This window comes from Rhinolophus hipposideros (genome assembly GCF_964194185.1).
Source record: "Rhinolophus hipposideros genome assembly, chromosome: 14".
Taxonomy (NCBI): domain Eukaryota; kingdom Metazoa; phylum Chordata; class Mammalia; order Chiroptera; family Rhinolophidae; genus Rhinolophus; species Rhinolophus hipposideros.
In genome coordinates, this window is record NC_138060.1 from 39,311,644 (window position 1) to 39,325,708 (window position 14,065).

The following is a 14,065-nucleotide window of genomic DNA, read 5'->3' on the forward strand; positions in this document are numbered from 1 at the left end:
AACATGGTATTATACGCCGTATTTAATCTTTGCTTTAATCTCTACCATCTAGCCATGTTATAGGCCTTCAATTCTTCAAACTTGCCATGCCTTGTCTTGCCTCTGGGACTTTATGGTTCCCTCAGCCTGGATCATCTTTTTCTCAACCCCCTCCCTCACTGTTGTCAAAATCCCCTTCATATGACCTTCAAGTCTTAGTTTGTACTTTCCTTCTTTAAGGGAGACATCTCTGACTCCTCTGAGCCAGATTAGATTATTGGGCAGAGACTCACAATAATGCTTGCCAAACATTTCAGTTGTTCCCCTCTATTTCCTAAGCCCCTTACATTTAGGTAGAGTAATGTGACTTTTTTGGCCAATGAATGGAGAGCAGAAAAGGCACATGGTAATTTTATGGGCAGTGAAATCTCAGGTCTGATTCTCCCTCTCCCTTCCCCTCTGTGGTGATAAGTAACATCCCAAAGGGTAGAATCTCCTTCAGCACGAGTGTCTGCATGACCATGTGGAGTGCAGAGATCTATGCTGAATACGGAGCACAGGTGAGAAAGAAATCTGTGTTGTATTGAGTTTTGGTGTTTACTTTGTTACTGACGCATATCCTAACTTAACCTGACTAAGGCAGATCTGTCTCCCTATTATGTGGTCCTTTGCAACCTTTATTTCCTCTTTATAACCCTTATCATCTGTTTATGCAGGTCTTTCCCTTTAGACTGTCAAATCCATATGGGCAAGAATGAGATCTGTTTCATTTTATCATTAAATCCCCAGCACTTAGTTCATTAATTGGCACATATTGCTTGAGCAATACATATATTATGAGTGAAGGAATGAGATTAGAGCTAGTTATATCTTCTTATTTGTCATTGTGCACAGAGCTCTCTACTTATCGTATTAGATTGGTGCAAAAGTTATTGCGGTTTTTGCCATTGTTTTTAACCTTTTAAACTGTAATTATTTTTGCACCAACATAATATATAGGCAAATCCTACTATTAAGGTAATTATAGAGAACATAAGGTTGACACATTACTTTAAGGATAAATTCAAAGAGTTGAAGCTAGAAGGAAACTTAGATATCATCTAATTCAGGTTGTCTCTAAGTGTGGTCAAAAGAACATCTACATTGAAATAACTCAAGGGTGTCTTTTTTTTTTTTTTTAATTAGTTTGTCTAATGAATGGGCTCAGCTAAAGGAGACTTGACCATTTTGGAATGCCATGTATCACCACAGAGGGAAATGGAGGCCTAAGAATCAAACATGAGCCTTTACTGACTCATGGAATTGCCACATACTGTTTCCACTCATCTAATCCAGAGTAAATCCCAAATTCTGGTGATAAGGCCTGGGTATTTGCATTTTTTGCAAACACCTCAGGTGATTTTCATACACTAGAGTTTGAGAACCACTAAAGTACTTCAACAAATTGGGAAGGCAGATGAATGTGATTATATTACCATCTTCACGGCGACGTGGGGGCTGGTAGTTAATAGTGATGATACCTTCATGAAATCATTTCCTGGGAAAAATTCCACCTCTGATCCATCCTTCCTGGAAAGAAGAATGGACAAGAGCACCCCTCTGGAGGCAGACTCTCTGGTGTTTAATTCTGGCTCCACCACTTCCTAGATGCCTAAACCTCAGCTAGTTGTTCATCCTCAGTGCCTCAATTTTGTCACTTGTAAAATGGGGATAATAACAGAATCTCTTTCACGGGAGTATTTTGAGGATTAAATGAGATGATACGTATAAAGCACCTGATACAAAACACACACTCAATGTGTATTAGCTGTTATTTTAGTTGTTACTGTTCTGAATCCTGTGCTTTCCCCAATACTTTGGAATACTTACGTTATTATTTTGAGGATATTTATAGTAGAGATATCTGTTCATGGGAAATACAATTAGACCCTCAGAGGAAATAAATTCATAGTTTTGCACTGGTCTTTATCAAATTATCTCTTACGATACATGTGGACCTTGCTTAAGTAACCTCAATATGTAAAAATGCAGATGTACACAGAAGATAGATTCATAGGTTATTATTTATAAATATAATTCTAACTTTTTAAAGAAAAAGTTCTTATGTGATCAATTTGAATAAAAAATTCCTGTGGTGCCTTTAAATATGATTGGTATACCAAAAATGAGTTTATGTGAAACTTTTCAGAGATGTGTTTGTTACACAAATAAAAATGTTTTTAAAAATTTATTTTCCTCTCCAGGCTGCCTTTTTTTTTAATTAATTAGATTTATTGGGGTGACAATTGTTAGTAAATTTACATAGATTTCAGGTGTACAATTCTGTATTATATCATCTATAAATCCCATTGTGTGTTCACCACCCAGAGTCAGTTCTCCTTCCATCACCATATATTTGATCCCCCTTACACTCATCTCTCACCCCCCACTCTCCCACTTACCCTCTGGTAACCACTAAACTATTGTCTGTGTCTATGAGTTTTTGTTTCTCATTTGTTTGTCTTGTTCTTTTGTTGTTTTTGGTTTATATACCACATATCAGTGAAATCATAGGGTTCTCTGCTTTTTCTGTCTGACTTATTTCACTTAGCATTATACTCTCAAGATCCATCCATGTTGTCACAAATGTTCCTATATCATCTTTCCTTAACGCCGAATAGTATTCCATTGCGTATATGTACCACAACTTCTTTATCCATTCATCTATCGAAGGACATTTTGGTTGTTTCCATGTCTTGGCCACCGTAAACAAAGCTGCAATGAACATTGGAGTACACGTGTCTCTATAGAGAAATGCTGTCAGATTTTTTGGGTAGATACCCAGGAGAGCGATTGCTGGGTCATATGGTAATTCTATTCGTAATTTCTTGAGGAACCTCCACACTGCCTTCCATAGCGGCTGCACCAGTATGCACTCTCAGGCTGCCTTTTTTTTACGTAGTGTAATATAGATATTGCTGTCCATTGGCAAAGCACTAGGGATCAAGTTGGTTGGATGATCTCTCACTTGAAGGTATGAATTTAGAAAGAAAGGATGTCAAGATTTAGAATCATAGAGTTATTCGTACTAGAAGGGAACACATTTTCAAATGCCCGTATGTGGATGAGAACTGGTCTGGGACAAAATTTTCCCTGGTTCATGGTGCAGTGAGAAAAACAAGGATAATGTTACGAGTTTTCTCTCAAACAAAGTCTCTTCAAATTAAAAGGCTGTTCTTTATGTGATATTATGTCTTCTTATTTAGGGGTTTAAAGTTTTCTGTCTTTTGTGAAATGTTGGCTATAAATATGATGCTCTTTTATTAGCCTTACTGGGTAAAACAAGAAGGTAACACTTTTACTTTGGATCGTACAATAATTTGTCATAGTTTATTTTAAAAGTCCAAGGAAGACTAAAATTCAACCCTGATTTTAAAAGAGATCTCAGTGATCAGAGGAAATAAGTAATGAGCACAAGAATACAGAGTTAGTGTCAAAGCTGGCATTTAAACCCTGTTCTCCAGATGCTTTCTGCTACTTAAGACGCTTTCTTATCACGTGGCCTTTTATTGTTCCACCTTTTCAGTCTGCCTTTTCTCAGTTATCTCCTTCTGATAAGATTTGTATTTATGTCCTATTGCTCCCAGTGTGTAATAGTTTTTCCTTTTATGACTTTACTTTTATTTTGTCCCTTTATAAACATAAACTTGTAAATTTAGTACTTAATTGCATTGTTAGGACTAAGTGGTTGTTTATTCATTTATTATAATAAAAAGATCGATTAAAACTTGTTTTTCCTTATGAATAATGTGGCTTTCGGCTTTTTTTTTTTTTTTTTTTTTTGCCTCTAAAACAATGCCTTACACTTAAAAATCTATGGAAGGTGCTGAGGATAACTTTTCAGCCCCAGGGAAGTTATAAATTATTACATGAGATGATGAGGGACATATGAAGGTATTTGAAATGAAAGTGTTTGTTTCTTAAAATACAGCCCACCTTCTCCTTTTTGTTTGAAAAGTAGACTACTGGGTAGATGAAAAATTAAAGCAAAACTCTGTTCCTTGTGTCTTCATGGAACATAGAGTTTCACCCTCTAATGCTTGTGGGATGCAGCGCAGAGCACGCCAACAATTGTTCTCTTATATAGGCTCTTCCTTCCTTCTTTCCTTTCTTTCCTCCTTCCTTCCTTTTCTTCTCTCTCTCGCTCTCGCTCTGTGTCTCTCATTTTTAGTAGCAAGAAATTGGAAACGTATTTGAGAGTGAATGTTTATTTGGAGAAATTACAGGGAAAGTATTCCTGTGATCATGCTGGGGGGAAAAAACTACCATCAATCTGATCATGAGGAAAATGAAGGTTCTCACAGAGCTCTCTTTGTGTGACTCGCTGAACTTGGATTACTCTACCCAACTGGGCAGGTTTGATATGCTCTCTGAAATACCTTCCATAGCCCCTGAGCTAGATGGAGGTCAGTGGTCCAGCTCAAGTTTCACAAACGAGCTCATGGCCCTTCCGTGGTGCTGCTGCTGTTTATTATTTTTTTCTATTAATTCTCCCTGGTTTTGATTTTCCTCTTTTTTCTCTTCAGGGTGAAAAAAATTCTTTTCAAAGGGCTCTCTCCAATTCCTGGTAGTCATTTGTGCAGTTATAAAGGTTTTCTGACTTGAAATGTTTGTATACATGTGTCATGTGTTTGTTCTTTTCTAATTTACATGTTCCTGTTTACTTTATTGCTAAGCTATATGCGATAATATGTATGGATACATAACTGGTCAAGTGTGTGTGTTTATTTATGCTTATATACATATATTTCTATGCTTTACATATTTATTTCTGTGCTCTATGTGTACGTCTATGTGTATATGTATACATAAAACATAGACATAACAATATATAGAGAAATAATATAAAATATATCTACTCATTTGAAATCCGATATATTACGTATAAGAAAAACCTGAGTGAACTTTCTCAAATAAATACATTTATAGACAGATATATAAAAATACACTTAATTAACAAGCCAAAAAGGAGGGAAAATACCCTATAGAAAAATAATACATAAAAATAGTACGTAATAAGCCAGTAGAACAGTATTGTGTGCACAGCCTGCTATTATCATCATGTATTTATACATCCTATATGCTTTTCTAGCCAGTGTAACTAAGCTGATGGGATGAATGTAATTAGCATCTTTTTGGAATTTAGTGAATTGTCCTGTTCTATTGTAGCTAATGAGTGACAGGGAGGTATACCTGCTCTACACTTTAAACTTTAAAAAACACACACACACGAAAAAAACATATATATCAGTTCCAGGCAGTACTATTAGAACATGATTTATTTTTTTCTCTCTCTTCTTATTTTTTTTTAAGCTTGAAAAATGCCTCTATTATTTCTTGTGGTATGCTCTGAGCACTCACACACTATTTTGCTGCTTGCCCTGCCCTCAGAGACTGCCCATTTAAATCCTATTTGCTGCAACAGCAGCAGGTCTGCGTGGAGGTGACAGCGCCCCCTATAGCTAATTCCCCAGGGTCAGAGTCCTTGGGAGATGTCTGGATAAAGCCACAAGGCAGTTGGAGTGGTGCATGCACAGGAAAATAAAAAAATAAACAACAACAAGCAGAGCAAGATTCTTTCCCCCTTATTTTTCTTACAAGAGAGATAAAGGCGGTGAGAATAAGTTGATATTTGATGAATTGGTTCTATTCAGAGGAGTGCTATCATTTTAATGTCCTTTTTTTCTTTTTTGAAAACGCACCCACAGTCTCTGAATTCCCATTAATGCAAAGTTCAGATAAAGCTGATGAAAAGCATCTGCCATCTTGATAGTTGCCATGGCAGATGGCGCCAGCCTTTATGCTTTTATCAGTATTAGTATCAGAACACACTTTGTGTTCCAAGCTGAGATAAAAATCATTGAAGCTGTACCTGGAAGAGGCAGTGCCACACTGCAGGCCCCACTGTTCTGCATCTTGATAGAACTGCCTGTATAAAAGCCATGCATGGCGTATTCTTCTGGTTCATTAGTTTCATCAGTGCTGATGGTATTTTTCTAAGTTGGAGGATGAGGAGGGTTTTCTAGAATGCTGATCTACCCTTTGCCACTTTTCTTTGCCACTTGTCCCCTCAGAATGTGTGGGGAAGCACATCACCAGGGCTCACTTATGCTAACCCTGCTGGCCCTCTGGGAAGTCGTATGGAGGTCACTCAGTCATCCTTGGGAACCTAAGAGCAGTGGGAAAAAGAAGCCCTTTGAGTACTTTAAGCTGAGTGTGTTCCAGTCTCTGGAAGTGTGCCTGCAGCTTCCTTTTAGCAAGTACATCACAGTCTCTCTCTCTCTCTCTCTCTCTCTCTCTCTCTCTCTCTCTCTCTCTCTCTCTCTCTCTCTCTCTCTCTCTCTCTCTGTATCTCTCCCTCTCTCCCTCTCATTCCCTCTCTCTCACTCTCTCGTTCCCTCACACCCTCTCTCTGTCACAACCGCTGCTGCAAAATGCCACATGTTGGTGACTTAGAACTGAAACCCTGCACCATCTCCCCACGCTTGGCCTCAATTCAAGTTCTGCAGCTTCCTGCACAATGGTCCAATAGGACCTTGTTTAGTCCAAATGTCCAAACGATGTGACTTTAGAAAGTTAAAGTCATTCCACCAGCTTTTCATTGTACATTTCCAAACATATTGACAGATTCCCCCCCACCTCTTACTTCCTGCCTTTAATATGTGTGCAGTTATTTTTGGTAACATTGTTGCCTGTTAAATAGAGGGGTTGTGAGATCTTAAGTTATTATGCAAGTGTTAGCTACACAGCCTGGTACACCATTTGGCTGGTGCATGGGGGGAGATGAACAGGAACAAAGAGGAGGAGGGCAAGGGAGTTATTTTAAATTAAAGTATACATATGTATCTCTATGACATTAATAATAAGGGTTGGGATCCATTAGAGTTGGCTGCACTGGCTTTTTGAGTACCTCCAAGAACACTTTAAGAGAATTTAAAAACAAAAAGACAAAACTGACTTTCTTATTTTTCCTCTCCCTTGGTTAGGAGAACAGGATTTGGAGAACTGGGTTCAGAGCTCAGGCTCAAATACTGGACTCACCATATCCTAACGGGGATTTGCAGACACCTACTTGATTTCTCCATGGCTTGTTTTTCTTATTTATGAGATGTAGATTATACTCACATCCGTATCATGGAGTAACCATGAGGAATAAATAAGATCATGTGTAAAGCACAGGGATATAAATGTTCAATAAATGCCAGTGATTACTGACACGGTTTTTCATCACTTCCTTATTTCTTAGCACTGAAATAGTTTTAAAGGGGATATGTGTCATTAAAACCTACCTCACGCAAGGCATCTCCCTCGGTGGGGTACCTAATTATTGTTTTGCAGAATTCTAAGCCTGCGGTAGCTGTGATCTTAGCCCAGCCCCAAGTCAGGGCTCCAGCATGCTTTCTGAGTTGCCTCAACTGCCTGGTAGACATTTCACAGCCTTGTTCTTGCTTCAGGCCCTGGGTTGGATGGATGAACGTCAATAATCACTTCACATCCTCTAATTCATTCTAGACCTATGGTTTACATAGAGCTGTCACAGGAAGGTGGGAGAGATACCATTACTACTGTAATAGCCCTTGTCAATCTGGTACAATGCTCATGCGTACTTGTACCAGGCTGGGTTATTATCCCAGAAGAGGGTGAAAAAGACAATGTGTACTTTCCAGACAATATTCAATAATTAACATAATCTTTTGAAAATGGATTGATACATTTTCTTCATTTTAATGAGATATAATTTTTACAGTAAAATGAACTTTGTAGTGTACAGTTCTATAAGATTTGACAAATACATACAGTTCTACCACCATCTCCATAATAAAGATATAGAATAGTTTCATCATTCTTGAAAATTCACCTGTGTGGCCCCTTTGCAGACAACCTGTCACCCATACTCATTCCCTGGCAATTACTGATCTGTTATCTCTCTCTATCGTTTTGCTTTTCCTAGTGTCATATAAATAAAATAATACGGTATGTAGACCTTTGGGTCTGGCTACTTTCATTTATCTTAGTGTATTTGAGATTCATCCGTGCTGTGTACATGTCATTACTTTACTCCTTGTTATTTAATAGTATTCCATTGTATAGTGTATTAGTTTGTTTATCTACTACGCAGTTACACGGTTGAGGGACATTTGTGTTATATTTCCAGTTGTGAACAATTAAGAGTAAGACAGCCTTAAACAGTCATGAACATGCTTTTGTGTGAACATACATTTTTACTTCACTTTGGTAAATACGTCAGAATGTGATTGCTGGGTTATGTGGAAGTATATGTTTATCTTTATAAGAAATATCTAAATGCTTTTCCAAAGTGGCTGAACCATTTTGCATTCCCACCATCAATGAATAAAAGTTCCAATAACTTTGCATCCTGGCCAACATTTGGTATTGTCAGATATTTTTGTTTTTAATTTTAGCCTTTCTTGTAACTGTATGGTGGTTTCTCATTGTGGTTTTAACTTGTATTTCTCCAGTAAATAATGGTGTTCAGCATCTTTTCATGTGTTTATTTGCTACTTGTACATTGTTGGTGAGGGTTTTGTTCAAATGTTTTACTCATTTTTTAAAAATTAGGTTGTTGTTTTCTTATTCAGATTTTAGAGTTTTTTAAAAAAATATGTCCTGGATACATATCCTTAATCAGATGCTATTTGCAAATATTTTCTTCAAGTCTATAGCTTGGTTTTTAATTTTCTTGACAGTATCTTTCAAAAAGCAGAATTTCTTAGTTTGAGAGAGTTCAATTTATCAATAGAGATTGATGAAGTCAATTTTTTTCCCTTTATGGATCACGTTTTCGGTGTTATAGCTAAGACATCTTTGCTTTATGGAATACAAATATTTACTCCTGCATTTTCTTTTAGAGGTGTTATAGTTTTAAATTTTGCACTTAGGTCTGTGACCCATTTTGAGTTGAATTTTGTGTACAGTGCAAGGTACAGATCAAGGTTTTTGGATTGTTGTTTTGTTTTTTATGATGGTCCCATGGTTTTTAGCACCATTTTTGAAACATTATTCTATCTCCATTAAATTATTCATATTTCCACCTTTCTTGAAAATTAATTGACCATATATAGGTCTATTTCTGCACCTTCTAGTCTGTTCCATTGATCTAAATGTCTATTCTGTCTTCCATGCCACACTGTTTTGGTTACTGCAGCTTTATATTAAGCCTTAAAAGTAGTAAGCCCTTTTTCAAAGTTGAAAACTACATAATGTAAAGCATAAATCCAAGTCTCAGTTACTGTATGTCAAGCATATACCTTGGATGACACTGGTGGGAGACACTGACGTCCCCCCTGGGAATTTTAGAAATACTGCAGGCTCTGTACATGTGTTTTTAAAAGATGAGAGAAACTAGTATGAATGACCAGCAACCTGAAAAGCACTTGGATCTCTCTCTAATTAGATCGAATGTCTTGTTTAGGCTGTAGATATAGTTAGCCTACATTTATAAAAACTCATCTTTATGTTTTTGTGGATACCTGTCTACACATTTAATTCAGAAAATTCTAGCCCATTTAGGCTGCTGCATGAAGTTTCAGGAATAAACAGAACGACTGTTCCCTATGGCTTACCATTAGATGGGATTTACTATTAAATTGATAACCTCTCTGAAGGTTAAAATGCTTGCCTTGTGTAGCACTCCACTATTTACAAAGTTCTTTCATGTACATAATTCCGTTAAGTCCTCACAACCAGCCTTGGAGCAGATCTTCCTCTCCCCATTCTGCAGATAAGGGTTCTTTAGAGTTCACATCACTGACTCATGGTTACTGGCAGAAAGTATCCAAGTTGGGACTCTACCTCAGTCCTTATACTAAGTCTTGTAAATCTGTGCGGCAGCACGTCCCAATTTTAGGAAGTTCAGATTGCCCTTGGTCAGTGCCATCTTGGCGATGGTACCCTGAAGGGCAGCAAGACCTTATGAAAAAGCCATCACTGTCAAATTGAACCAGAATCGAATCAATTCGTGGAGAGTGTTGGCTTTCATTATGAGCTGCACTTCAATGGCCAGATTCCACTGTGCCAAGCTTGAGTTCAATCTTCCAGATTTGGTTGGGTTAGAGAACAGATCGGGAGGGCTATTTTAAAAGTTTGTGAAGTATAAGAAATTCTCATCATTACTCTTAACCTGCTCCATCACTGGGCTGAGTAGAAACCCCACTGATGCAATTTTGTTTGTTTGTTTGTTTTTGGTGTTGTATTAGTAATTAGTGGCCATCAGTCCTTCTGAGTGAGAACGGTGAGGTTCAGTGTTTGACAAAGTTTGGCACCAAACATAGGCATTAAAAATGGGGTCAGACTCTGGAATCAGCTTTTGCGTTTTACTGCTACAGAATAATTTTGACATTTACTCAGCCCAGAAAGGACTTAAAAGAAATTGTATAAACTTGTGCTTCTCAAAGTGAAGTTCAGGGACCGGCAACTGCAGCATCACCATTACCTGGGAAGAAGTTCAAGTTTTCAAGTTCAAGAACTAGTTAGAAGTTCAAGTTTTCAGCCCTCCCCCTCAGTTGATTTCATTTACTATTTTTCCCCTGAGGCAAGTGAACAAAATCTCCAAAGAAGGACAGCTTAAGAAGGGGAAACACGTTGGAACATCATAGAACTCATTTGTAGATATTAGGCACCATAAATAGATTAATGCTAAGGAAACACTGACATTATCTACTGTGGTTCAGGAAGAGCTGGAGAGTGGTTCTGAGATCAATTTGGTAAATTAAGCCACAAAATTCTGTTCAGGATGGACTCAGATTCCAGGTAATTTATGCTCCTTGTGTCTGTGGTGTGAGTAGGGCATCTCTTTTGATAGAGGACGCTCACAGTCGTCTCAAGGTTGTAAGAGACTCTTAATGTACTTTCTTTTGGGGAGAAGAAGAATTCAGACACCTTTCTGATGGTAATCTGTTCTTGGAACGAGCAAATGTGTTTTTGGCTTGCGTTTTCATTTTCACAAGACTCTAGGTTTATACTTTCAGTTAGAAGATCCAAGAGAAATGAAGGATTGACAGGAATCCTCTTCCTTAAATGTGTCTTCCGAGATAGCAAGCACCTACTTGTGTGTGGTTTTTTTTTTTTGTTCAAGAAGAGATAGAAGCCAATTCTTCCAAATTTATATGGTGTTAAAGATGGAAGGGAGCTTAGAAACCATCAGGGGGTTTTCAAAGGGAATTTTATTTGCATTTTGGGTGGGACAGTATTTCCTGGTGAGAGACTACCCTGTCTTAAAGATATTTGGCATGCCTGACCTCTGATGCTAAGTGCTAATAGCATCCCCAAATTATAATTATAACAAAAGTCTCCCTACATATTTCCAAACGCCCTCTAGTGTGGTGCCTTAGGTTGAAAACTTCCCCAAGCCTCATGGTTTTTTCATGGAAGAAACTGGGACCCATTTGATTAATGGCAGAGCCAGACTTTGACCCTAACTTTCTGACCCTCAGCCCCAATGCAGTATAAGTGCCATATGGGCAAGACGTCTGTTTTGTTCACTGCTGATTCCCCAGGGCTTAGTACGGTTTCTAGCACACAGGAGACACTCAATAAATATTTATTGAAAGAATAAATGAATAAATGAATGAATAGATGGGTTAATACACACTTCACAATACCATTTCAAGAGTCACCAAAAACAAAGTGATTGATGATTTCCAAGGCCCTAAATATAATCAGCTTTCAGGTAACCCCCAAAATAAGGTCCATTATCAGAGATGAAGGAGCCACCAAGTAAATGGGATTCTTCAAGGCAGTCCTACATTGTCACAGAAACTTGACTTCCAAATTAAATGCAGTACTTCTACTGATTTAAGTTGTACAGTATTTCCATTAGAATAATAATACCACCACTAAGATTTTGAATTTATGTGCATATTTATGGAGTGAGCTGTCTATTGATGGATCATAATGATGACGCCTCTGCTACAAAAGAATCTGAGCCTGGCGCCACAAAATGGCCCACGCTATTGGAAAGTTGCCATAGGTGCAGCACCCACCGTGGCTATAACCTCTTGGGAATTGCTAATTCCATGAATAGCTCTTTAAAGGGTGTTTCCTTTATCCATTTCCCCAATTAAAAGCATCTCTAAAGGTGGTCCCATGCTTTAAATTCACTCAGGAAGACTTTTGTGTTCTAGGAGAGGATGTTCAATACTTTTAAACAGAGCTAGTTAAAGAAAATAGTGTTTGCTCAGGCAAAATGTTTTGGAATGTGCGTGGTTATCTTGGTATATACTTTGTTCTACTAGCACTATGCTTTAGCAACACACTGGTGTCTGGAACTCACCTTGCTATTTTGAAGCTAGATGAGTGTTTTCATATGACAAAGCTTCATAGTTCCCATTTGCTATCTGGGTGAGGCAGGTGAAGCTTAGAAAATCTCTGAGGCATGGCCATCTAGAAAGCAATGGTAGTGGTGGTAAATATCTGTGCTTCAGTGACCAAGACAACGTGGACAGAGGATTATTCACTCTTTATTGTGAATATTTGGAAGCTGATCTTACTTGTATTGCACTTTCAAGTCGCTAAAAAGTATCTTACTGCCTTCATACCCATACTCTTTTTCTTATAATAAAACCCCAGTTCCTCTCATTTGATGAGGATAGTTTCAATAGTGGCAGTAGATGAGGAAGAAAATGTAAGAGATTTAAATGGGCTTGTTCAACATGCCAAACAAGTTTAGCTTCGTCTCAGGTGATAAATGTGCCATTAAACATTTTTAATCAAAGTTGTAATATGCTCAGATAATTATATTTGAATTTAAGAAAGGTCAGTGGAGAGGATGAATTGGAGGAGGTGAGGCAGGAAGCAGGGAGACCTGTTAAGGAGCTCTTCAGTTAAATCAGATGTAGTGGTCATTGGTGCTTTGTACCAAATATTTCCTTATTTCTTTCTTCTGGGCATATGATATGATTGCACATTCAGTCTTCCTATGAGGTTGGTTGTGGTTATGTGACATACTTTAGTTAATGAAATGTTAGCTAAGGTGTCACGGATCATTTCTGTGTGGAAGCTTTAAGAGCTGGTGCATAATTCATCTTGTCCTTATACGCCTACCTCTGTCATCATGGAGTCTCCCTCAGCCTGGGTCCCTGAGTGGTTATGACCATTTAGTAGAGCTCCAGGTGATGTATGTTGGTCGTTGGATGCGCTGCATGAGTAAGAAACTTTTGTTGTGTTAATACACTGAGTGTTGGGGTTCATTATTACTACATGACCTAGACCATCCTGATTACCAAGTCAAGGGCAATGGCGCCTGAACTAATACCGTGTTTCCCCGAAAATAAGACCTAACCAGAAAATAAGCCCTAGAATGATTTTTCAGGATGACATCTCCTGAACATAAGCCTTAACGCATCTTTTGGAGTACAACTTAATATAAGACCCGGTCTTATTTTCGGGGAAACACAGAACTATGGCAACAAAAATGGAGAGGAGTGACAGGTTCAAGAGACATTAAGGTGATAGAAACGGCAGTGTTTAGTAAGAGAGTAAATGTGGGGGCGTGAGAGGTGAGAGTCTAGCATGACAACAAAATTTCAGATGGTGTGGATCACGCCTATTCATTCACGTGCATTCATTTTGCTTCCCCATTGAACCTGAGTCCTTTGAGACAACATTTTATAATTTTTGCACACCATTTTGTATACCCATTGTCTGCCCCATACCCCCCCTGCAACTCTCAGACAGAATTAATTATACCCTTATCTGTGTTTCAGTAACATTTGATGCATAACTTCGCTATAACATATTTTACAAGCCAAAGATATTTACAGAACATTTCTGTTGATCCCTAAGAGAAGTGATCTTCTAAAAACAGTGACTAACAATTTTCTGATTGGCTTTTTAATGCTTCATTCCTCACTGGTTTTCTATTATCCCTGCAGGGAGACCTACAAGTTAGTCTATTATCCTTTCTTTGTTTATGTTTCTACAATTTTGGTCATAGTTTGCGTTCAAACTATTGAATAGAAGTAGAATTTAGGATTATTTATAAACTTAACTTACCCATGATGTCCCTCTTCCATTATCATATGTAATG